The 26,321-nt window shown below is 41.5% G+C and overlaps 1 protein-coding gene and 1 pseudogene across 1 annotated transcript in view; both read right to left on the reverse strand.

Moving 5' to 3' along the window:
* The window catches only part of PGCKA1 (PDCD10 and GCKIII kinases associated 1), an 83,423-nt gene that overhangs the window by 20,991 nt on the left and 36,111 nt on the right, over positions 1–26,321 (reverse strand). The window contains exon 3 of the mRNA XM_027103188.1: positions 9,645–9,714. The gene's annotated coding sequence lies outside the window, so the exon portion shown is untranslated. The remainder of the gene's footprint in view (positions 1–9,644; positions 9,715–26,321) is intronic.
* LOC113619234 (CDGSH iron-sulfur domain-containing protein 2 pseudogene) overlaps positions 1–26,321 on the reverse strand; it is an 80,571-nt pseudogene that overhangs the window by 18,152 nt on the left and 36,098 nt on the right.

Here is a 26,321-nt window from a genome sequence, read left to right on the forward strand (position 1 = left end):
ATTGCATGTTTTTCTGTTTTGTTTTGTTTTTACAAGTTGAAGGTTTGTGGCAACCCTGCGTTGAGCAAGTCTATCGGCACCATTTTTCCAACAGCATTTGCTCACTTTGTGTCACATTTTGGTAATTCTCACATTATTTCAAATGTCATTATTATTATATTTGTTACAGTGATCTGTGATCTTTTTTTTTTTTTTTGTGGTACACGGGCCTCTCACTGCTGTGGCCTCTCCCGTCGCAGAGCACAGGCTCCGGACGCGCAGGCCCAGCGGCCATGGCTCACGGGCCCAGCCGCTCCGCGGCACGTGGGATCCTCCCAGACCGGGGCACGAACCCGCGTCCCCTGCATCGACAGGCGGACTCTCAACCACTGCGCCACCAGGGAAGCCCCTGTGATCAGTGATCTTTGATGTTACTACTGTAACTGTTTTGCAGAGCCACAAACCGCAGCCATGTGAGACAGCGAACTTAATTGATAAATGTTTGTGTGCTCTGTTTCACCAACCAGCTGTTCCCCATTCTCCCCTTTTCAGGCCTCCCCATTCCCTGAGACACAGCAATATTGAAATTAGGCCAGTTAATAACCTTGCAGTGGTCCCTAAGTGTTCAAGTGAAGGGAAGAGTCACACGTCTCTCACTTTAAATCAAAAGCTAGAAATGATCAAGCTTAGTGAGGCAGGCATGCCAGAAGCTCAGAGAGGCTGAAAGCTAGGCTTCCTGCACCAGTTAGCCAAGTTGTAAATGCAAAGGAAAAGTTCTTGAAGGAAATTAAAAATGCTACTCCAGTGAACACATGAATGATAAGAAAGTGAAACAGGCTTATTGCTGATATGGAGAAAGTTGTAGTGGTCTGAGTAGAAGATCAAATCAGCCACCACAGTCCCTTAAGCCAAAGCCTAACCCAAGGCAAGGCTCTAATTCTCTTCAATTCTGTGAAGGCTGAGAGAGGTGAGGAAGCTGCAGAAGAAAAGTTTGAAGCTGGCAGAGGCTGGTTCGTGAGGTTTAGGAAAGAAGCCGTCTCCATAACATAAAAGTGTGAGGAGAAGCAGCAAGTACTGATGTAGAAGCTGCAGCAAGTTATCCAGAAGATCTAGCCAAGACACTTAATGAAGGTGGCTACACTAAACACCAGATTTTTAACATAGACGAACAGCCTTACAGTGGAAGAAGATGCCGTTTGAGACTTTCATAGCTAGAGAGCAGCCAATGCTTGGCTCCAAAGCTTCAAAGGACAGGCTGCCCCCCTTATTATGGGCTAATGCAGCTGGTGACTTTAAGGTGAAGCCAATGTTCATTTACCATTCCGAAAATCCTAGGGCCCTCAAAAGTTATGCTCAATCTACTCTGCCTGTGCTCTATACATGGAACAACAAAGCCTGGATGACAGCACATCTGTTTACAATATGGTTTGCTGACTATCTTAAGCCCACTGTTGAGACCTACTGCTCTGAAAAAAGATTCCTTTCAAAACATTATTGCTCATTGACAATGCACCTGGTCACCCAAGAGCTCTGATGGAGATGTACAACGAGATTAATGTTGTTTTCATGTCTTCTAACACAACATCCACTCTGCAGCCCATGGATCAGAAAGTAATTTTGACTTTCTAGTCTTATTATTTAAGAAATATGACTTGAAAGGCTGCTATAACTCCCATAGACAGTGATTGCTCTGATGGATCTGGGCACAGTCAGTTGAAAAGTCTGGGAAGGGTTCACCATTCTAGATGCCGTTAAGAACACTTGTGATCCACGGGAAGATGTCAAGATATCAACATACACAAGAGTGTGGAAATAGTTGATCCCAACCCTTGTGAATGACTTTGAGGGGTTCAAGACTTCAGCGGAGGAGAGGGTGCAGAGAAAAGGGAACCCTCTTACACTGTTGGTGGGAACATAAATTGGTGCAGCCATCATGGAGAACAGTATGGAGGTTCCTTAAAAAACCAGAAATAGAGTAACCATGTGATCAGCATGGAGCATATATCTGGAGAATACTCTAACTCGAAAAGATACATGCACATACATGCTCATTGCAGCACTGTTCACAATATCTAAGACATGGAAGCAACCTAAATGTCCATCAAAAGAGGAATGGATAAAGAAGATGTGGTACATACAGTGGAATACTATTCAACCATAAAAAATGAAATAATGCCATTTGCAGCAACATGGATGGACCTAGAGATTATCATACTAAGTGAAGTAAGCCAGACAGAGAAAGACAAATATCATATGATATTGCTTATATGTGAAATGTCAGACAAAGATCATATGATATCACTTATATGTGGAATCTAAAAAAATGATACAAATGAACTTATTTACAAAACAGAAAATGACTCACAGACATAGAAAACAAACCAAAGGAGAAAGGGAGGGGAGGGATAGATTTGGAATTTGGGATTCCAAATTCCAGACTACTATATATAAAATAGATAAACAACAGGGACCTACTGTATAGCACAGGGAACTATATTCAGTATGTTGTAATAACCTATGATGGAAAAGAATCTAAAAAAGTATATATATATATATATATATATACACATACACACACACGTGTAACTGAATGTACACCTGAAACACTGTAAATCAACTATACTTCAATAAAAAAATAATGAGAGAGAAACAATAAAACGTTCTTGGAAATTAAAACAAGACAGCAAACATGAATATTTCAATGGAGAGTCTAGAAGAGAAACATGAGGAAATCTCATATAAATTCGCAAAGGAGATAAAGACATGAATAATTAAATAGAACTGTCATAAAAGTAAAGCTCCTACAGGCTTCAAGAAAGAAAAAAACTGATCATATACAAAGAGCTGGGGATCAGAATGGTTTTAGACTTCTTAAACACAAACACACACACACACACACACACACACACACACACACACACACACACACACATTATTCTGAACTTGGCCAAACCACCAATGAAGTGAGGGGGTACTATAAAGACATTTTCAGATAAGAAAGGTCTCAAAAATTTTACCATTCATATACCTTCCCCTCCTGGGAAGGAGGCTATTAGAAGATGTAACAAACAAATGAGGTAGTAAACCAAGAGCGGAAGACAAGGAATACAGGAGATAGGGCATCAAACACAGGAGAGAGACAAAAGTAACCCCCAGGACGATGGTGATGGGAGACCCCAGAATGCCAGCAATGTGTACAGCCTGGAGGACAGCTCATTCTGACTGGGAAGATGAGAAGGCTCTGGGCAGTTTTCTTTTAAGAGATGAAACTGATAGAATCACTGAAGTGTCCCAGAGAGAAAGATATATATACAATAGGGAAAGACTTTGGGGTCAAATCAGTGGTGAGGATGTAGAATACTGAACAGATGAAAAAAATGAGCCATTTGCTACCTTCAGAGAAGAAGGTGTTCAGGAAAGGAAATTTAATTATACTTCCCTACCTGGCTTAGCTGCGAACTGCATTTACATAGTTATAATAAATACTAGTTATTCATCTAACTAAAACTGGAGGGGGGTGTTCAGTAGGGAGTGGGAACATTTCTTACGTGTGGTGGGGCAAGGGGTGGAAGCTGAACCGTCTTTTACCACACTGGAAGATATAATGTCTGAAACACTAAAAAAAAAAAAAAAATCAAGAAATGGTAATAGAAACATTCATTTAGAGAAACTGAGGCAAATAACCAAAATAATCAGTGAAAGAAGTGAGTTCCTTTGAGGAAAGAAAGATGTGTTCACGAGTAAGCAGTCTGGGCTTTATCTGAAGATTTGGGAACCAATTTAGTCCTAAGAGCAAAGTCATGAGAAAGGGTAAACCAGATGATAGCAAGCAATAACAATGATGCTTTTGAAAAAAGCTGACTCCCATCCATTTATTTAACCTACATTAATTATTTAATGCCTAGTACCGTGGGCCAGGTCATGTGCTAAAAAGAGATGACTTAGCAGGATGAACTGCTTACAGCCTGGTGGGGTGGGCAAAACAAAAACAAATAATTACGATCCAGTGACATAATAGAGCTTAGAGGCAAAGCATCATGACAATGTGGGGACCAGCAATCAACCTGTCAGAATATTCTAGAGCCACACAGCCCAATATGGTAACTACTAGCCATAGGTGGCTATTTAAATTACTAAAAATTAAGTACATTAAACGTTCAGTTCCTGGTTACACCAGCCAGCCACATTTCAAGTGCTTGAAAGCCACATGTGGCTAGTGGCTATCGTATCAGACAGGGTAGACAGAACATTTTTCTCATCACAGAAAATTCTGTTAGATGGTACTGGTCTACAGGTTCTTAAATGGTGATTTTTATAGTGTTTTCAAGTACATCAAACCCCTGAAGGGATCACATTCCATGGGTCTATTAGTAAGTAGAGACTTGCTGAGTTTGATATTTAACTAGTTATCTGTACACGGAGTGGAATTTTTACTCCAAGTTTAGTTTTCAATTGGAGCCACCGGTGGAACTAGAAACGGGTCTTTCTTACATGTCCTGATACTGTTTGATCACAGATGTTGGGGGCAAGTGCTGCTGGTGACTAATAGTCTTTGAGCCTTTGGGAAAGCACTTCTGTGTTGTGAAAAGAAGGGAGAGTTCTGGAGAACTCAGAAACTCCTGAGTTTGAATTTTAGCTCCACTACTTATAGCTGTGTGGGCCTCAAGCAAATCTCTCAACCTCTCTGGGCCTCTGTTTTTTCAGATGCCAGGTTTATAGATAACGCAGGAATCAGGATAAGCCGGTGGCAGAAGCACAAAAACGGCAGCTGCTATTCTGCTCGTCATTCTTAATCTACAGGTGAAGAGGGGCCCTCAATGAAGACGAGGGCTGGCTCTCCGCACCTCTCATTTCTTCTCATCGCTGCCCTGATTTCTGGCTTTTGCGGAAGGATCTATCATTGACCAGGAACTTTAGTACTTATGAGAGGAAGAGGAATTTAAGTTCAAAGAAGGGCAAGAGGAAGAAGGGGGAAGGGTACTGGCATTTACCCAAAGCCCAGGACATGCCAGCGTCCACCCGCAGGTACCACGTGTCATTCTATAAACCCTCCCAAGGTCGAGGGGAAGCTGAAGGGCATGAGAAGGTGGCTGGAGGGGAAGAGGCTTGTGGGTGGTGAAAAAGGAAGCATGGTCACACGTAAACCCACAGGAGTTAGGTAGAGGAGGGCTGCGAATGCCATGCTCCGGGCCCGGCTTGATGAGATTCGCAGTTCACAATAATAAACGGCAGCAACACGTGGGACTCACGGTGGGCCGAGAGTACAGGTGGCCAAGGGGAACTGAGCCAGCCTGTGACTTACCCACAGACAGGTTTGCATTCAGAACTTACACCATACAGTCCACCTCTGTTGCCTTCTTTAACTTCCATGAGAAGGAAAACAAAGTTTCTCCCCAAGTGGAGTTAGATTCTAAACATGATAAGCCTGAGTTGGCACCAACGCTGGTTGCCAGAATTAACTTTTCCTTGTAATTTGTAAATGCAATTCAGGCTTGTTTTCGGGTTTCCTTTTATGGGCTTCCCCCCACCCCCACCTCTCAAGCAGGGCCAATATGTGAATAGAAAGAAAAGATCTCCAGCTGGGCTCCTTTCTCCGAACTAGCTTTGCAAGCTTTGCAGCATCTTCCTTGGATACGATTCAGCTGGGGGCCTTCCCTGTATTCCAAGACGAATTCCTGCATCCTCACACAGGGGCCCTTTGTTGTCTGAGGTTATAAGAAGCTAACCACTACTTTGCACAAGGAAATATCTTTTCCCAGTGCGAAGTAATGATCAAAGAGGAATGCCATTTAAACCAAGGGAAAACAAAACCGTGATTGATATCTAGAATCTCCACGGAAAAAAAGAACGACCCTAGTTACTTCACTAAAGCACGGTCATCTGCAGTATAAAGTGTAAAATTCACTCATCTACTGATGGATTTTAAAGTTTAGTCCTTGGTACAAAGTCTAAGTACTTTTTTTAAGTATAAAAACTTTTTTTTTCTTTTGTAGCTGCTCTGCTCATAAATATCTCCAATCTTTTCCAAATGCTTAAAGAACTTTTCTCATTAAAAAAAGATGTTTGTATATGTACATATTTATATGTAAAATACATATATATAAAATAGATGTGATTATACACAAACATGCACAAATCATACAAAGTTTGGGAAAAGGGAAGAAAAAAGCCAGCTGTAATCATAGCAATCTAACCTGTGTTAGATGCTCAGTATTTTCCCCAGGATTTGTTTTAGTTTATGTCCATCTGCATACCTGTTTTTTTTAACATCTTTATTGGAGTACAATTGCTTTACAATGGTGTGTTAGTTTCTGCTTTATAACAAAGTGAATTGGTTATACATATACATATGTCCCCATATCTCTTCCCTCTTGTGTCTCCCTCCCTCCCACCCTCCCTATCCCACCCCTCTAGGTGGTCACAAAGCACCAACCTGATCTCCCTGTACTATGCAGCTGCTTCCCACTAGCTATCTATTTTACATTTGGTAGTAGACATAAGTCCATGACACTCTCTCACTTTGTCCCAGCTTACCCTTCCCCCTCCCCGTGTCCTCAAGTCCATTCTCTAGTAGGTCTGTGTCTTTATTCCCGTCTTGCCCCTAGGTTCTTCATGACCTTTTTTTTTAAGATTCCATATATATATGTTAGCATACGGTATTTGTTTTTCTCTTTCTGACTCACTTCACTCTGTATGACAGACTCTAGGTCCATCCACCTCACTACAAATAACTCAATTTCGTTTCTTTTTATGGCTGAGTAATATTCCATTGTATATATGTGCCACATCTTCTTTATCCATTCACCTGTTGATGGACACTTAGGTTGCTTCCATGTCCTGGCTACTGTAAATAGAGCTACAATGAACATTTTGGTACATGACTCTTTTTGAATTATTGTTTTCTCTGGGTATATGCCCAGTAGTGGGATTGCTGGGTCGTATGGTAGTTCTATTTTTAGTTTTTTAAGGAACCTCCATACTGTTCTCCATAGTGGCTGTATCAATTTACATTCCCACCAACAGTGGAAGAGGGTTCCCTTTTCTCCACACCCTCTCCAGCATTTATTGTTTCTAGATTTTTTGATGATGGCCATTCTGACTGGTGTGAGATGATATCTCACTGTAGTTTTGATTTGCATTTCTCTAATGATTAATGATGTTGAGCATTCTTTCATGTGTTTGTTGGCAATCTGTATGTCTTCTTTGGAGAAATGTCTATTTAGGTCTTCTGCCCATTTTTGGATTGGGTTGTTTGTTTTTTTGATATTGATCTGCATAAGCTGCTTGTAAATTTTGGATATTAATCCTTTGTCAGTTGCTTCATTTGCAAATATTTTCTCCCATTCTGAGGGTTGTCTTTTGGTCTTGTTTATGGTTTCCTTTGCTGTGCAAAAGCTTTTAAGTTTCATGAGGTCCCATTTTTTTATTTTTGTTTTTATTTCCATTTCTCTGGGAGGTGGGTCAAAAAGGATCTTGCTGTGATTTATGTCATAGAGTGTTCTGCCTGTGTTTTCCTCTAAGAGTTTTACAGTGTCTGGACTTTCCTTTAGGTCTTTAATCCATTTTGAGTTTATTTTTGTGTATGGTGTTAGGGAGTGTTCTAATTTCATTCTTTTACATGTAGCTGTCCAGTTTTCTCAGCACCACTTATTGAAGAGGCTGTCTTTTCTCCACTGTATATTCTTGCCTCCTTTATCGAAGATAAGGTGACCATATGTGCATGGGTTTATCTCTGGGCTTTCTATCCTGTTCCATTGATCTATATTTCTGTTTTTGTGCCAGTACCATACTGTCTTGATTACTGTAGCTTTGTAGTATAGTCTGAAGTTAGGGAGCCTGATTCCTCCAGTTCTGTTTTTCTTTCTCAAGATTGCTTTGGCTATTTGGGGTCTTTTGTGTTTCCATATAAATTGTGAAATTTTTGTTCTAGTTCTGTGAAAAATGTCAGTGGTAGTTTGATAGGGGTTGCATTGAATCTGTAGATTGCTTTGGGTAGTATAGTCATTTTCACAGTGTTGACTCTTCCAATCCAAGAACTGCATACCTGTTTTACACAATATATAAACAACTTCACATCCTGCTATTTTCCCCTTTAACATTATGTTTCAAGCCTTTCCCATGACAATCCATAATGTTCATAATGATTGTTTTATTTTTAAAATTTTTTTTAAAGATTTTTTTGATGTGGACCATTTTAAAAGTCTTTATTGAATTTGTTACAGTATCACTTCTGTTTTATGTGTTTTTGGTTTTTTGGCCACAAGGCATGTGGGATCTTAACTCCCTGACCAGGGATTGAACCTGCACCCCCTACATTGGAAGGCAAAGTCTCAACCACTGGGTCGCCAGGGAAGTCCCCACAATGATATTTTTATATGGCTGCAAATTATTCCAATTATTATATAATTAATAATGGAAGATATATTATGCCAGCTAATTAACCATTTTTCTCTATCGCTTAACATTTTTGGAACTTTCCTTTTTCAGTAAAGTTACCCTCCTTGCAGTTTCCAAGTTCAATGTCTATGGTGCTGACTATAAACTTTACATAACTGTAAGGTGTGACATGATTTTGATTTTCTTGCCTTTCCATTTCCTAATTTTCTTCTGATACAAAGTAAAGATGATCTATAGGACCTAGTCATTAGAGACAGCCAGGAGGCTGTTTCTCCATCATAAACCAGGAAATGCTGGATCTGCAAGGCATCACCGCTCTTCAAATTCAGAGCTCTATATGGGTAAAAGACCAAGGAAAACCTGCCCAGCAATTACCTATACAGGCAGAAATCCTCTCTTCCGAAACACTTAAAGACCCTGAACAATAGATGCCAGGGAATCAGACGCAAATTTTTAACTTCTATTAAGTTAATCTTTTTTTCTCTTTGTGGCACAAGCTCTTCCCAGGCAGAGGCTTAAGGTGCGTCCCTCTTAACAGCAGGGACCCCAGGAGAAACGGCTGACAGTCATCCTGTAAACATGTAGGTGCTCCAATGCCCTCTGGATATTACCTTTTCTACTTATAAAGTCCTATTCTCAGTTTTCTCACATAAGTGGCCTAAGAAGTGTGTCTCAGAGCTGCATACTGTCTCTCACACCTTCATTTACCAAGGGCAGGTGAGGGGATGAAATGGAGGCAGAGCCTGTGGGCCAAGTCACTGCAGCTGTGGGGCTGTCAGTTCACTTGTGAACGGGAGCTCAGGGAAGCTGTGGGCATAGGACTCTTCACTGGGCCCAGGAAGGCAGTGTAGTTACACTCAACAGATGTTCAAAACCCAAACTTGGGCTCTGGATCTGATGTGTGAGTGAGTGAGAGAGTGTGTGTGTGGGGGGGGGTGGTGCTGGTTGTGGTGGTGGTAGTGATAGTATCTGACACTTGAATATCCAGTATGTGTTTGGTACTTGACACTCATTATTTCATTTTCTTCCCAGCAACTCTGTGACATAAGCATTACTAGCTCCATCTTATGAATATGGAGACTGGTTTATTAAGCTTAACTAATTCATATAAGGTTACACAACTAGTAAATGGTGGAGCCAGGATTCAAAGTTCAAGCTTTTTTATTCACACCATAAAGTCTTCAATATGACAGGATTCATGTCATCAAGCCTATCGTCATGGGGGCAGGTAGGAACTGTGGGAATATGGGACACAGGAGGTCAACTAACCTGGGCTTCCCATTCATGAAGGGCCTCAATGTAGACTCTTGACGAGTATCTCCAAATATACGCCCAGAGCTACACGGAGAGGATTGAAAGAAAACAATGTTCATCACACAGCTTTGAACTTCAGCCCCACGTTTCCATAGTAAATCACGAGCGGTTCCCTATGAACTAATACTTTACCTTGAGAATAGGAAAATTTTATCACCTTTATGCATGTGTGCAATATTGCAAATCTGTACAGATAAGCATTTAAAATATCCTTCAATGTTCATAATCCTGCTTTGTCATTATTTTACTTCTTTAATATATCAGTAGCCTTGGAAACAACAACAACAAAGTAATCCAGGCCTCTTTCAACCTCTGAGTGACCTTGATCTGACATTATGGTTGTTCTAAAAAAAACAGGTTGTATATTAACTGTAAGCGTAATGCAAAAAAGAAAAGTTAGGGATAGGTTTCTGTGCAATTACTTCAAGAGAAATTTTCAGGGGCAGGGAGTCAACTCTCATGTACCTGTTGTAGAGACTCCACTATTTGTGATTCCTTAAATATATGCATCTTCAGAACCTAAGAGCCGTTATCCCGTGGATTACATACATGGTATTGGCACAGGTAAGCAATCAATCACTAGCAGATTTTATTAGGATGCTACTGGTCCTCCAGCTCCTGGGCCTCTCTTTTCTTGTGTAGGCAGGCAAGGGCCCTGCTGCCAAGAGGCCATCACTCTCTGCCCCAAGCTGGCCAGCCACGCCACGACTGACTGAGACTACATGTATTAAAGGAGGGACTTGAACATATCAATTAAGCTGTCCCTCGCTAAATTTCTCCCATTCTACAGTGAGATTTGTGAAGTGTTTTGACACCCTGGCTAAGCTATTAGTCTTAGTAGAGAGAGACAATGAGAACACATAAATGGCTATTAAACTGCTGTGAATAAAGATTAAAGTTAGAGGGCTTCCCTGGTGGCGCAGTGGTTGAGAGTCCGCCTGCTAATGCAGGAGACACGGGTTCGTGCCCCGGTCCAGGAGGATCCCACATGCCGCGGAGCGGCTGGGCCCGTGAGCCATGGCCGCTGGGCCTGTGCATCCGGAGCCTGTGCTCCGCGACGGGAGAGGCCACAGCAGTAAACCCGCGTACCGCAAAAAAAAAAAAAAAATTAAAGTTAGAGTCACAGCATTTTGGGGTGGGAAGGCCCTAGGAAATATTACTCTAGCCCACATGTGTTACAGATTGGGAACTGCAGCCCTGAGAGGCTGTGACTGCCAGTATTACTTTTTAAAATTTATTTTAAAAATATATTTATTTATTTATTTATTTGGCTGTGTCAGGTCTTAGTTGTGGCACGTGGGATCTTCGTTGCGGCATGAGGGGTCTTTCGTTGTGGTGCACGGGCTCTCTAGTTGTGGCTTGCAGGCTCCAGAGCACATGGGCTCAGTAGTTGTGGCACATGGGCTCTTTTGTTGTGGCACGCGGGCTTCAGAGCACATGGGCTCAGTAGTTGAGGTGTGCAGGCTTAGTTGTCCTGCGGCACGTGGGATCTTAGTTTGTTCCCCCTGTAGATCCCTAATCAGGGATCGAACCAGCATCCCTTGAATTGGAAAGCGGATTCTTAACCACTGGACCACCAGGGAAGTCCGCTGCCAGTATTATTTTTGCTACACCATGCTGCTGTCCTTGTAGAGATCTGGAGCAGGGGTCAGGCCACCTGTTTTTGCTAAGTAAAGTTTTACTGGAGTACAGCTATGCCCATTCATTTATGAGTTGTCTATGGCTGCTTTCGAGCTACACAGCAGTGTTGAGTAGTCGCTACAGATGTCGTATGACCCACAAAGCCTAAAATATTGACTCTCTGGCCCTCTACAGAAAAAGTGCTGACTCTGGCTCTACAGGATGAACAAAGCAGATGAGGAGGAACCAAGCCATGCCAGAACCATGTGAGTGAACTTGGCAGTGGGTCTTTGGAGGCCTGCCAATGGGCACCTGAGTGAGCTTGGCAGCAGGTTCTCTAGCTCATATGCAGCCAGGAGATGAACACGGCCCTGGCCAACAGCTTGACTATAACCCCACGAGAGACCTTGAACCAGCGGTGCCCTGTTAAACTGTGCCTGGGTTCCTGTGAGATAACAAATGTTTGCTGTTTTAAGCTGCTAATGCAGGGGGTGGGGAGGGGGTACTTTGTTACACAGCAATAGATAACTAATACAATTGTGTCTCATTAGCTGGGCTCACCTTTTCAAGGCGAGTGAAATTCTACCTCCTGGGTCAAAGTGCCATTACGATCTGCTCTGTGGAGCCTTTTGGACCCCTGGTCCCCATCTCCAAATGGAACCATCTATGCCAACCAACTGCTTACTCAGAGTCTATCCCTTGGCCTTGTGGTCAGTTATGTAGATGTCTGTCTCTCTGGCTGGTGCTGTGTCTCATTCAATTCTGTTACCACAGAATCTGATTTAGTACCTATTATTCATAGTGGAATTATAATATTTACTGAGTGCTTACTATATGCATTAAGCACTTTATGTGCATTACCTCATTTAACCCTCACAACCACCTTAGGAGGTAGATACTATTTTTCAGCCCATTAATTAGGGGAGAAAGCAAAGGTTAAAGAGGTTAAGCAATCTGCCTTTTATCCTCTGGTGAGCTAGTGGGAGCACCAATATTTGAGCTCTGACTGACCCTAAAGCTGCCACATTCTGTTGACTGGGACCCAAAGTCCCAGGATATGTGGCTCCAGGCTTGGCACCGCCACATTTTTTTTTTTGCGGTACGCGGGCCTCTCACTCTTGTGGCCTCTCCCGTTGCGGAGCACAGGCTCCGGACGCGCAGGCTCAGCGGCCATGGCTCATGGGCCCAGCCGCTCCACGGCATGTGGGATCTTCCCGGACCGGGGCATGAACCCGCATCCCCTGCATCCACAGGCGGACTCTCAACCACTGCGCCACCAGGGAAGCCCAGCACTGCCACATTTAACTGTGGACCCAGAAAAGTCACTCAAGCAGAGGCCACCAGTGTCCTCCTTCATAAAGTAGCTATGATGATGATGATGTCCCTTTCCTATCAGAGTTACTGTGAGAAAAAGCACATGTGCTGAAATACTGATCTTTAGTTCACAGCAAATGTGGAATCAAAATGAAGTGATTTTCTGATCTTTGACCAGGCACCCATGGCAGACCTAAAAGAAGATCAGGAAAACAGGCTGAGCTGGACAGAAGTGGGAGGGCCCTTCAGGGAAGACCCAGAGGGAGGGGAAAAGGGACACTGGAATCTGCTTCCGACACCCCTTCCCACCTCCTGTTCCTCCCTCTCCTGCTCTTGGCATCACTGTGGCCCCCGTGCCCCATCTGCAAAAATCCCCCAAACAGTGGTGGGTTGGATAATGAGGAGAAATCCTCAGTTCTTTCACGCTTTGGGAGTTTTTACTGGGACTGCCCTGAGCTCTCTCCTCCCTGGACGTAAATCACCAGCAGTAGTTCCCTATGAACTAGTGGTCCTGGTTCTGAGCTCCCACAGTACCTGCCATACCTCGCATACAAGGGACTCTGAATGTTTCACAGTTGCCTCCTTAGTGTGTAGCAGAGTGCCTGACACACATTCGACTGATTTTAGATGAATAACGGGAAGAATTTTCACCCACTTCTAAGCCTGTTCTGTGCTAGAATGTAAATCCCGTAAGGAAACTGCCTGGTGCTCAGTCCGGCACCAGGCATGTAGTGGGAGCTCAATAAGTATTTGTTAACCAGCTGGCCCTAAACGTTTGGTCTCATATTACTAGATCCAGGGCAGTATGGTTTGATTAAAGGGAGCTGAATTCAAGGAATGGCTTCGAGGTTCAGAAGACACCCCAACTGTGGCCACACTAGAATGGATTCCCAGGAGCTTCCTGGACATGGGTTCTTGTGACTTAAGTTCCTAGACTTCATGAAGCTGTAACATCAATGTGTGCACTCAGTCTCCAGGAAAAGCATTATCTATCTATTCTGCTCAGACGGCAGCCAAATGACCTTGTATTTAAATTGTATGTTTCCTGGAGCAGTGATCTTCAAAAGCTAAAAAAAAAAAAAAAAAAAGAGAGAGGTACTTCTGTATGGACTACCTATTTCATCTTGCTTCCTTAAATGCCACTGATACACACACACACAAATACCAAAAACCAACATTGCTTCTCTTCCAACTAACAACAAAATCCCAAGAGATCAAAAACTTCCTCAAGGTTTCCTCTCAGTATCAGTTCTGATAAGTTAGGTAAAATGGACGTCCCATGAAAATAAAGAACCTGACATATTCTTAACATCAAAACCAGAAAAAAATGCTGCCTAATAATCACCCAGAAAACGTGCACTGTAAGTATTTCCCACCGTTACTTGGCAATCCACCTACTTTTCCAAGGGAACCAAGAACTCTGCAGACATCATCTGTCTCCATCAAGATGCCTGTACAAACCTGAGTCAGATATATCTTGCCCAGTTATTATTTTTATCTCTGCCACTTAAGTATTCCTAATCGTATGTAAGCAATTTTCCAGAAAATATTGGAAGTGTCCCTGGCTATTGTTTTTTTCCTTCCTTGTTTTCCATTAATAAATATTAGATGTCCGTGAGATTAAGGTAGGAAGGATGGCAGTTTTCAAAATTTTGCATATTAAAGTTTGCTCAAAGAAAATGAAAACATTTGGCCAAAGGAAATTTGCTTATGTGTAAGCTAAAATCAACAGCGAGCCCCACTTCCCACAGTGTGGAGTGCAACATGGAAAATCCAGTTTGTGGAAACAGTCCAAAACCAATTAAAGTAGATTTAAGTAACTGAGCATATAAAAATATGCATAACAATCCACAGATTTCTAGAGTATTTCTAGGGAGTGGTACAGGGTAGAAGGAAAACAAAACCAGAAATTGATACGCTCTTAACCTACTTGTAATTCACTCAACTAAGTAAATATGAGACTGGCTTAAATTCCCAAATTTTCAATCCTTAATGTTTTCTTAGCCTGATATAGTAACACATAAAGTGTATTAACTTACTGTCTTTGGGGGAAAAAATACTGCTGCTTAAACCAGAGATAGCTGGAAAAGGATCCTACAATCTTCATTAGCAATAAAAGGTACATAGATGCATGGAAACAAAATCCATGAGGAGACATTTATCTGTAAGCTGCTTTGGGGTAGTCTGAAGATTTCTTGACAGTATTCCCTCTCGCCAGTGGACTAATGCAGAAAATTTAACACCAGAAGAAGTTGGCATGCTTTTTAGCTTCTCTTTTTTAACAATGGGATAAAAAAACTGTATTCCTATTTCAACTATGTTCAAAATTGTGCCAGTGCTTTGGGGGAATGCAAGAACTTTGCTCTGTGGTTCTAGCAGGTGCAAAACTTGTAGACCAATTATACCCCACAGACAGTGGTGCACTGGCAATGTTTAACAACTGGTTCTACAAAAAAAGAAAAAAGTTTATTATAAATAAAGCATGTGTAGCACACAGTTTATAAGTAATAATAAAAACCCCAGGGCTTCCCTGGTGGCGCAGTGGATGAGAGTCCGCCTGCCGATGCAGGGGACGCGGGTTCGTGCCCCGGTCCGGGAAGATCCCACATGCCACGGAGCGGCTGGGCCCGTGAGCCATGGCCGCTGAGCCTGCGCGTCCGGAGCCTGTGCTCTGCAACGGGAGAGGCCACAACAGTGAGAGGCCCGCATACCGCAAAAAAACAAAAAAACCCCAATAGTTTCTTTTCATAACGAATTCCATAGGGACAACTTATTTTCACAGAATGCTTTAACTGAGTTTTGCCAGACTCTTTTGCCAGTAAACATAGATCTGATTTGAATGTTAGTGGATATTTTCATTTGAGTTAATGAGTTAGACAAAAGTGAAAAAAGGAATACATTTCTTGGAATTTCACTTGGTTGTTAATGACTAGTTCTTTGCTGCATCAGACAACAGCTTTTAAATACTGGAAGAAAACTTCCTCCAGGAATTTTTTGGGTTATCCTCATGCAAAAGCTACAGACTCAGCAGACTTTTACATTTAACTTGCACTAACATTTTCTTCATCACAGTCGTAAGTGTCGTCAAGCAACCACCTATTAAATCAAGCCCGGCTTTATAGCACTCGCCACTTTCCATGGTGTAAATGCTTCCGTCACGGCTGATTTCAAGCTAGCAATGTTAGGTCCCTGAACACAAAGCTGGAGAGATGTACGGTTTTACACCATTACAGAGTGTTTCTACCACACAGATATGATAGATGTAGATACCCTCAAGAACACAGAAAACAGTAAAATAATTAGGAAGTGATGAGTTTTGAGTATTTATTAACTTTGTTTTTACTTTAATTATACTTTAATAGAATTCAACTTTTCGTATCACCTCACAACATTTCTGAAATTCCAAAGTTCCTCAGCCAGTCCTGGTGGCTCCAGCACAAGGTTTCAGGGTTCTGGCCTGAAGGGCAAACGCATTTCTCAGACAATTTTCCCTCAGGCACACACCGCTAACCTCCGATTAGCAGTGACCCCAGGCCCAACTTCCCCTGCTGAGAGTTAATCAATCTCCAGGGGTGGGATGCTGGGCATTAGGTTCTCAGTAGAGTATTAACTCTTAGGGAGGGAGGAAATGACTTCAGCACAGTCACATGACTCAGAGACATTACTCAGTTTCCTCACCTGTAGAATGGGGATGATGCTGTTTCTAGTGCGATTATAAGGATTAGAGATAAGACATACAAAGGTCCTAAATTAATGCCTTGAATATAACTGTCTATTGTTAAGATAGTGGCGGGATCACTGTAAAAGACTGCTTTCCTGGACATACATGGATCCGTCAGGAAGCTGCTTCCTCTCTAATAGCGAAGCACTTTTCAAATGTGAGTGAAAGACGAGCGGGCCAGGTCACAGTCAGATTTCTTGAGTATATGAAAGATTATTACCTGGCTCCCCAAATCACTATTTCATCTCTGCTCAGGAAATACAAAGAAACACACACACACACTCACAAAAGTGAAGGGAAACTTGTAATTGGAGAGTTTTAGCACAGACCCAAAGGGTAACTTGTAACAGTAAGTATTTTCTGTTGACCAGAGGAAACACACAAATGCTTGTAGAATTGAAATGAATCATCTCTTTCTCTCTATTCTCCCGTTTTAGTTTCTTTGGGCTGAACAAATTTCGGAATTGTAAATGTGGTGCCTGTAATTACTCCAACTTAAATCCGGATGCCTTGAATCATCAGAGAGGCTCAAGTCCTCTGGCCTTTCCCTTCCTTTCCTTCCTTTTCTAGTACCCAGGGTCCTTCCTCACCCTCTTCTGGAACCCACTGTGCTCATTCACTCTTCTTGGGCTCTCCACGGGGGATTACTGCTTTGGCCTCTCTCAGTATCACCTCCATCATTTGCCTTAGATACACTCCAGAAGAGGGTATCTATTTAACCTTCGTTTCATTAAAAATACTCCTCTCTTCACTAAGCAGTAAAAGATAAGAAGTCATCACAGAATGGTTTTAGGTGTGGTAGCCAGCTTCCCAGCTGGGACCCCGTGATCCTCGCCTCCTGGCATCACATCCTATTGCGGTCCTCTTCCCACACTGAAACAAGGCTGCGTGTTCAATAAAACATGGCAGAAATGATGATGTGTGACTGCCAGTGTTAGGTTAGAGAAGGCATAATTGCTTCTGTAACGGTCTCTCAAGCGGTTCAGTCTGAAGGAAGCCAGCTGCCCTGCTGTAAGGACACTGACGCAGTGGAGAGGCCCCGTGGGGAGGAACCCACCTGACCCACCTTGGAGGTACATCCTCCAGTGCCAGTTAAGCCTGTGACTGAAGCCACAGCCAGACACCTTAGGAAAGACCCCAAGCCAGAAAGGCACACCTCTCAAATTCACGGCCCTCTCTTTTGCCCTCACCGCAGGATGCTTTTCCAGGCTTCTGCTGAGGTGGAGGGGATGCTGCCGCCCAGATGCTTGCAGTAGCAAAAGGAGGTAGGGTACCAGCTGCTTGTTAAACCAAGTTCAGCCGCTGCTGCCATTCTGGCCTCAGCCTCCTCTCAGCCTGAGGCGCTGCTGCTGCTACTCCTGGAGCCCTGGCAGGACCCTGCCCTGAACACTGGTGGGGCTCATCTGTCCCGCTTCCAGCTTCTGGGTCAGCTTTCTCAGGTCCACTGAGTTCGTGGCCACTCATCCACCTGTCTTCTAGCAGCAGTAGGTGCCTCGGGTCTCTGAAACTGGGGATGTCCAGGCAATATTCAGGGTGGGGACCATATAAAGATAGGAGGATGGAGTAAATAGGCACGAAGCATCCCAGGATTCCTCCAGTCTACTTCTCACCCTCAATCTCCTAAACAAACACTGGCAGCCAGGCCCTTACCCTCTGGGCAAGAGTTTGCAGGTATTTTCTTAGGGGATCTGGCCAACACATGACGAAAGCCCTAAAGATGCTGACCGTAGAAGTTCCCTAACAGCTGGCTCAGCCAGCTCATTACAAGGAAAGTCATCATCAGGAAGTGCAACCTTCTCCCCACCCTCACATTCTTATTCGGAACTTCAGTTTTTAGTTCCTTACTCTTATATCTGAGAACACTAATGATTATCAAATAGCTGAAGAAAACCAAAAAAACAATGCGGAGAGATCAGGAACTGCGGAGTAAAAAGAAAATTTCAAAAATTATTATTAAAAAACTCATGGAGATAAGAGAAATACGTTGTCTCATGAAGCAAGAAAATGATACTGTTAAAAAAAAGAGCATTCAGAGAACAAAAAAAGGCCTCTTAGGAATTAAAAACATGACAGCATAAATAAAAAACTTCAATTGAAGGAATCTAAGTTAAAATTAAGAAATTGGAGTGAAAAGACAAAGAAATAGGTAACAGGAGAGGAAGAATAAGAAAAGCAGATAAATAATCCAGGAATGCCAGGAGATCTAGAAAGTAAAACAAAACACCCACAGAAGAAGAAACATCAACAAAATAATTCGAGAAAATTCCCCAAAACGGGAGGGTAGATTTTCTAGACTTAAAAGGCTCACTGAGTGTTCAGTGCAGTGGATTAAAAACACAAACAAACAACTGGCACTGAGGAATATCATTGTGAGATTTCTCAATATATTCAACCAACTTTCAGAGAAGAAAATACAGTTTTATATATGTATAAAGGACTGGGAATTGGAATGGTGGTTGGTATTAGAATACTTTTCAACAGCCATACTGTGGATAAGGAAACAGTGGAGCAATATCTTCAAAATTCTGAAGAAAAAATATTTGCTTGAAAATAATTTCCAACATAGAACTCTCTATGCAATCATGCTATCAGTCAAGTGAGGTATTGATATTTTAGACAGGCAAGTTCTTATATAACTTTAAACCTCCATATGCTTTTTCTTAAGGAGGTACTGTAGGATGTGGTCCATGAAAATGAAGGAATAAAACAAGGAAGAAAAAAAAAAAGATGTGAGGTCTAGGAAATAGCTCTGACACAGAAGAAAAGTAAAGGGACTCTGGATGGTAATGCAGAAGACCTCAGATAACCAGGCAGAGGGGGCAACCAGTCCAGATGAGCAGGTCAGCGGTTTCTGAGAGAGACTTCTTCAGACGCATGAAACTGACATAATTGACATAACACCTGATATGAAACTGATAGAATCAGGAAGCACCTTCAGAGACTATCTAGACAACTGGCAAATATTTCAGTACTGGATGAATGTTAAGTACATAAAACACACACACACACAAACAGACAAAAATAAACAAACAAGTAAAAAGAAAATTATTAACTCCAGGGATAAGTTGTGCTGATAGGAAAAACATAGTTTAGTATAGGCCCCATTTCTGAATAGCACATATAGTCATAATAATGTAAATTTTGAATACTTTTCTAATCAAAACTGAGATGTAACTATACTGTGAGGATGCCAATTGCACATGGTATAGACCAGGAGAATAAAGAGCTAAGTCCTCATGTTCAAAGGTGAAAGCTAATGTGCGGTGCCTCAAACTGAAAAAGCAGGAGGTGGCAACACTTACTTGCCATTAGGCATATGGAGGCAGAAAAGTGGTCTTTCTGGGGAGGGAAATAAGGAGCAGGGGTCTGGGACCTTTTCTTTCTCGTATAGCAGGTTTTAAAAATTGTACCCTGCTATACATAACTTCGATGAAAATTTTAAAAAATAATTTAAAATGTAATAGTATAGGGGCTTCCCTGGTGGCGCAGTGGTTGAGAGTCCGCCTGCCGATGCAGGAGACACGGGTTCGTGCCCTGGTCCGGGAAGATCCCACATGCCGTGGAGCGGCTGGGCCCGTGAGCCATGGCCGCTGAGCCTGTGCGTCCGGAGCCTGTGCTCCGCAACGGGAGAGGCCACAGCAGTGAGAGGCCCGCGTACCGCAAAAAAAAAAAAAAAGTAACAGTATGTAGAGAGCTAACATGTGACTGCTTTTTCAAAATAACATCTATGCAATTTTGGTAAATATTTTGGTAAATATTTTGGGTGTTTAGTTTCCTTTTTAATAAATTGAGAGGCTTGGACTACATAACTGCTATGGTCCCTTGACCTCTACACGTGTATGTTTTTTGTATCTCTTTGTACGTGTCTGGACTTGTGAACATAAACATACAGAGATCTGATAATCAATAGTGGAACCCCCTTGATTATTTGATCATTAAAAATTCATATATATTATCCACATATCTGCAAAGATACAATCCGATACTACCAAATGAAGGAAAACAAGGCGGCTCAACCATCTACCGATTTGTAGAAAAACACCTGAGACTGCATTTCTGTCTTCCTCTGTCCATGTGAGAGGAGACACAGGAAGAGACTAAAGTTCCCTGCTGGTTAGACCCTGGCCTGTGACGCACGCACTGTGACGAGGACCTCAAAGTTAATATTTATCCATCTCAGGGAGTTAAACTTGGCTTGAGAACTTGGGGGGTGGGGAGAAAAAGGAAAGTGCTACATACTCTGGTGGAGATTTGTGCTCAAGTCAATGTTAATCTTGGTAGCATAGCCAAGTCACTCGCATCCTCTCTAGCATCTGCCAAGGAAGAACGTGGCGAGTCCTTCAACAAAACCAACACTGAAGTGGGGAGGGCCGGGTATGGAACTTTGAATTAAAGAGAAATACGAGGATTGTGAAGGTGATTTCTTCCTAGCTTGGTGACTGGTAAATCACTTAATCTCTCTATGCCCTGAATTCTTCGTCCATAAATATATATTCCATGTAGCTGTTAGAAGTATACGTGTTAACACCCGTAGAACACTGAAAACAGTGCCTTGATATATCTTCTCTAAAAATAGATGCAAAGAACGTAACTGATTTATAGGGGTCTTGGGTTCATGGCTGGCGTGCACTTGCATGGGCGCTCTCTCGCTCTCTCTTTAACCTGGTCTTTATTTATGTAACCTGGTCTTCAGGATGATGGAAGCTCTAAGAGGATAGACTTTCCCATGACAGATGTGGTCAAGTCAATCTCAAAAAGTCAAGGAACGTACTGCTCACTGACCATAGGAAGCTTGTTTGGCAAAATCTCAGGTTACATTCATTTGCACTAACATTTAGTATCTGACGCTGAAGCTTTCCTTTGGTTGCCAGATGTATTTGGCACTCTGGAGGGGGTGGACAAACTCTGTACTAGTGCCAAGTCAAGGAGTCCAAGGACTGGTTTAAGGACACGCCCTCATCCTTTTTTGTTATCCCAGGTCCTCAACAATATCTGGCATACAGAGAAGGAACTCGTTTGTTGAATTTAAAATGAAAAAAAAAAAATACGTTGATATGCTTCTCAAAGTCAAAAGTTATGTAACATACCTTATAGTCACCCACAATTCTCTCATCTAAGAATGCAATCTTATTTTTCGCATTCATTTTTCTGTTTATACTAAAACTTTTATAGGTTAAACCACTATATTAAACAGAATGTTAGTGTATCATATTATAGTATGTGTAATTTACATTTAAAGAAATTAATAAAGAAGACTGTCATCCTATGGAAGTAGTACTGTTTAGTTGTGAGCTATTTTTACCTAAAAAAAACCCAAAGAGGGGCTTCCCTGGTGGCGCAGTGGTTGAGAGTCCGCCTGCTGATGCAGGGGATACGGGTTCGTGTCCCAGTCCGGGAAGATCCCACATGCCGCGGAGCGGCTGGGCCCGTGAACCATGGCCTCTGAGCCTGCTCATCCGGAGCCTGTGCTCCAAAATGGGAGAGGCCACAACAGTGAGAGGCCCGTGTACTGCCAAAACAAACAAACAAACAAACAAACAAAAAACCCCAAAGAATATGAATTCCTTATCAGATTTATGGTTTGCAAATATTTTCTCCCATTTCATAGGTTGCCTTTCTCTCTGTCATTTCTTTTGCTATGCAGCTTTTATTTATTATTTAAAAAAATTTAAAATATTAATTAATTTTATTTTTGGCTGTGTTGGGTCTTAGTTGCGGCACGCAGGATCTTCATTGCAGCACGTGGGATCTCTCGTTGTGGCACGTGGGTTTCTCTCTAGTTGTGGCGTGCAGGCTCAGTAGCTGTGGCTTAGTTGACCTGCGGCATGTGGGATCTTAGTTCCCCGACCAGGGATCAAATCCATGTCCCCTGCATTGGAAGGTGGATTCTTAACTACTGGACCACCAGGGAAGTCCCCCATGCAGGTTTTTAGCTTGAGGTAGTCCCATTTGTCTATTTTTGCTTTTGTTTCTTGTGCTTTTGGTGTAAGATCCCAGAAATCATCGTCAAGATCAATGTCATGAAGGTTTTCTGTTATGTTTTCTTTTCGGAGTTTTATAGTTTCAGGTCTTAGGTTTACATCTTTAGTCATTTATGAGTTGATTTTTGTGTATGGTTTAAGATAAGGGTCCAATTTCGTTCTTTTGCATGTGGATATCCAGTTTTCCCAACTGTCTTTTCCTCATTGCGTACTCTTGGCACCCTTGTCAAAGATCAGTTGAACTCATGCTGTAGACTATAGGTCTGTATGCCCTAATGAATGGGATTAGTGCCTTTATAAAAGAGACCACAGAAAGCTCTCTTGCCCCTTATGCCACATGAGGTTATGGCAAGAAAACAGTTCTCTATGAACCAGGAAGTGAGATCTCACCAAATACTCAATCCCAACAACTTGATCTTGTATTTTCCAGCCTCCAGAACTGTGAGAAATAAATTACTGTTGTTTATAAGCCACCCATTCTATGGTATTCTGTTATAGCAGCCTGGATGGACTAAGACACCATATATTTATAAACTTATTTCTGGACTTTTTATTCTGTTCCATTAGTCTATATGTCTGTTTTTATGCCAGTACCATACTGTTTTGGTTACTGTAGCTTTGTAACACATTTTGAAATCAGAAAGTGTGATACCTCAAGCTTTTTCTGTCTCAAGTTTGCTTTGGCTATTCTGGGTCTTCTGTGGTTCTGAATGAATTTTAGGATTGTTCTTTCTTTTTCTCTAAAAAAATGCCATTGAGATTTTGACAGACATTGCACTGAATCTGTAGATCATATTGGGTAGTATGGACACTTTAACAATATTAAGTCTTCCAATCCATGAACATGAGCTGTCTTTCTGTTTATTTCTGTCTTCTTTATTTCTTTCAACAATGTTTTGTAGTTTTCAGTGCACAGGTCTTTCACCTTCTTGGTTAAACTTATTCCTATAAAAATAAAGTATTTTATTTTTTTGCTGCCACTTTAACTCGGATTTCTTAATTTCCTTTTTGGATAGTTTGTTGTTAGCACATAGAAATGCAACTGATTTTTTAAAGTTGATTCTATATCCTGTGACTTCACTGAATTCCATAATAGTTATAATTTGTGTGTGTGTGTGTAATCTTTAGACTTTTCTACATGTAAGATCCTGTGGATTTTTATAATCATTTCATAAATGGTGGTAGGACAACAGGTTATTAGGGAAAAGTTAGATCCTGAATTAAATGAGAATAAAAATATTTGGAGGGAAATACAAGTGAATATTTATCTAATTTAAGAATAAGGAAGGGCTCTTCAGTTACTACAGGTCTGGAAGAAACACAAGTAAAAGATTAACAGATTACATAAAAAGTAAATATTTTTCACCTTAAGAGGTGAAAAACTGCAAAGATCAAATGGAACAACATTTATGACACAGATGATAAAGGGTTACTATCTTTAACTTTAAAAGGGTTCATAATTCAACAGGATATTTATTAAAGGCATCATAAAAAAATAACAAAGGACATGGCCAACCAATTAAGAAATGAATAAATACTAAAGCCAATGAACATGAAAAATTATTCAACTACAGAAATAAATAAATGCAAATAACTGTATAACACTTTTGTCAAGTAAGTTGAACTTTTTGTTTAATGATAACAACCAGTGTTAAAAAGTCTTTAAAATATCAGTAATTTTTGCTCCAAAAATTCAGGTCCTTGGAGCCTGAACAAAGAATGTAATCAGAGAATCAGAGAGGTATGAGTAAAGATCTTTTTATTTATTTATTTATTTTTGGCTGTGTTGGGTCTTCATTGCTGTGCATGGGCTCTCTCTAGTTGCGGTGAGTGGGGGCCACTTCTCGTTGCAGTGTGTGGGCTTCTCACTGTGGTGGCTTCTCCTGTTGCGGAGCACGGGCTCTAGGCACGTGGGCTTCAGTAGTTGTGGCGCACAGGCCTAGCTGCTCCACGGGATGTGGGATCCTCCCGGACCGGGGCTCGAACCCGTATCCCCTGCATCGGCAGGCGGACTCTCAACCACTGCGCCACCAGGGAAGCCCTTGTTGTCGTTTTTGGTTTTAGTGTTATTGAGCCTGCTACTCAAGCCTTTCCAGGGATACTGTAAGCATTCGATTCCCTGTATTAAATTTCCTTGTGCTTGACATAGCTAACGTAACTTCTGTTTCCTGCAAGTGAACTCTGATTGAGAGGGACATCTACTCTTGTATTAAGAGGGAAGGAAGGATGGATATACATGTAGATAAATTTTTGTGTGTGTACGTGTGTGATGGCAATCTCCTCAAATGCAGGAGTTTTTTAAGCTGAGGTATGCAGAGTCTCAAGGAGCTCCTAAATAGGGTTCACGGCATCTGTGAACTTAAATGAGTAAAAGTCATATCTCCTTCTTACCTAACCTCTAACTTAAATTTAGTATTTTCTTCAATTCTGAATGTAGGCATCAAACCACAGCATCATTGGCAGTTCCTGTGACTTCGCCTCTAATAGAAAGTAGATATTTTCATATTACATTAGAGCTATTGTAGATCTCAAAACATTGTTTATGCTCATAACTATGGTATTTATTAGACTCCTGTTAGATCTTGTTCTGTAATACATTTATAAAGAAACACACACTGACGTTCTTCCAAAGATGACATAACAGGCACATGAAAAGATGCTCAAGATCACTAATTATTAGAGAAATACAAGTCAAAACAGCTATGAGATATCACCTTACACCTGTCAGAATGGCTATCATCAAAAAATCTACAAATAACAAGTGCTGGAGAAGATGTGGAGAAAAGGGAACCCTCATACACTGTTGGTGGGAACGTAACTTGGTACAGCCACTATGGAGAACAGTATAGAGGTTCCTCAAAGAACTAAAAACAGAACTACCATATGCTCCAGCAATTCCACTCCTGGGTATATATCCAAAAAAACCCAAAAAACAAAAAGAAAATACTAATTCGAAAAGATACATGGCACCCCAATGTTCATAGCAGCATTATTTACAATAGTCAAGACATGGAAGCAACCCAAGTGTCCATCAACAGATGAACAGAAAAAGAAGATGTACACACACACACACACACAATGGAATATTAGTCAGACATAAAAAGAATGAAATTCTGTCATTTGTCCCAATCTGGATGGACCTAGCAAATATTACACCTAGTAGAATAAGTCAGAGTTAGCAAATCTTATATGATACCACTTATATGTGGAATCTAAAAAATAACATAAATGACTATATATGTGAAACAGAAACAGACTCACAGATGTAGAAAATAAACTAGTGGTTACCAAAGGGGAGCGGGAAGTGGGGAGGGGCAAAATAGGGGTATGGGATTAAGAGATGCAAATTACTGTGTATAAAATAGATAAGCAACAAGGATATATTGTATAGCACAGGGAATTATAGCCATTATTTTGTAATAACTTTTAATGGAGTATAATCTGTAAAAATACTAAATTATTATGCTGTACACCTGAAACAAATATTGTAAATCAACTCCACTTCAATTTAAAAAATGGAATATAAAAAAGAAGCACATTACATCACAATTTTTAAAAATTGATAACTCTATTTCCTTTGTAGTCCTATGTATTTTATTTTATGCATTTAAAAATATCATGCTGAAAAGGGGTCCATAGGCTTCAACAGACTGGTAAAGCAGTCCATAGCATAAAACATGTTAAGAAGCCTGTTCTAATGTCTTCTATTTTGCCTGTAAAGTGGGGTTTCTAAACTTTGGCACTAGCGATATTTTAGGATGGATAATTCTTTCTTTCAGGGGACTGTTTTTGCACTGTAGGATGTTCCGGAGCCTTGACTATGCTAGTAGCACCCTTCCTGACCACACGACAATCAAAGAAATTGTTACCTGCGGGGCAAAAGTGACCCTGGTTGAGAATCACTAAAGTAGTGCTAAGCGTGAAGAAGGTGACTAGGTCTGAGATCTGACTGGAGAGGGCTCAAAATGGATGCAACAGAGGACGGCAGAGAGAAA

The sequence above is a fragment of the Aethalodelphis obliquidens genome, unplaced genomic scaffold, assembly GCF_003676395.1.
Source record: "Aethalodelphis obliquidens isolate GAN/ISIS:26980383/991018 unplaced genomic scaffold, ASM367639v1 scaffold6, whole genome shotgun sequence".
Classification (NCBI taxonomy): domain Eukaryota; kingdom Metazoa; phylum Chordata; class Mammalia; order Artiodactyla; family Delphinidae; genus Aethalodelphis; species Aethalodelphis obliquidens.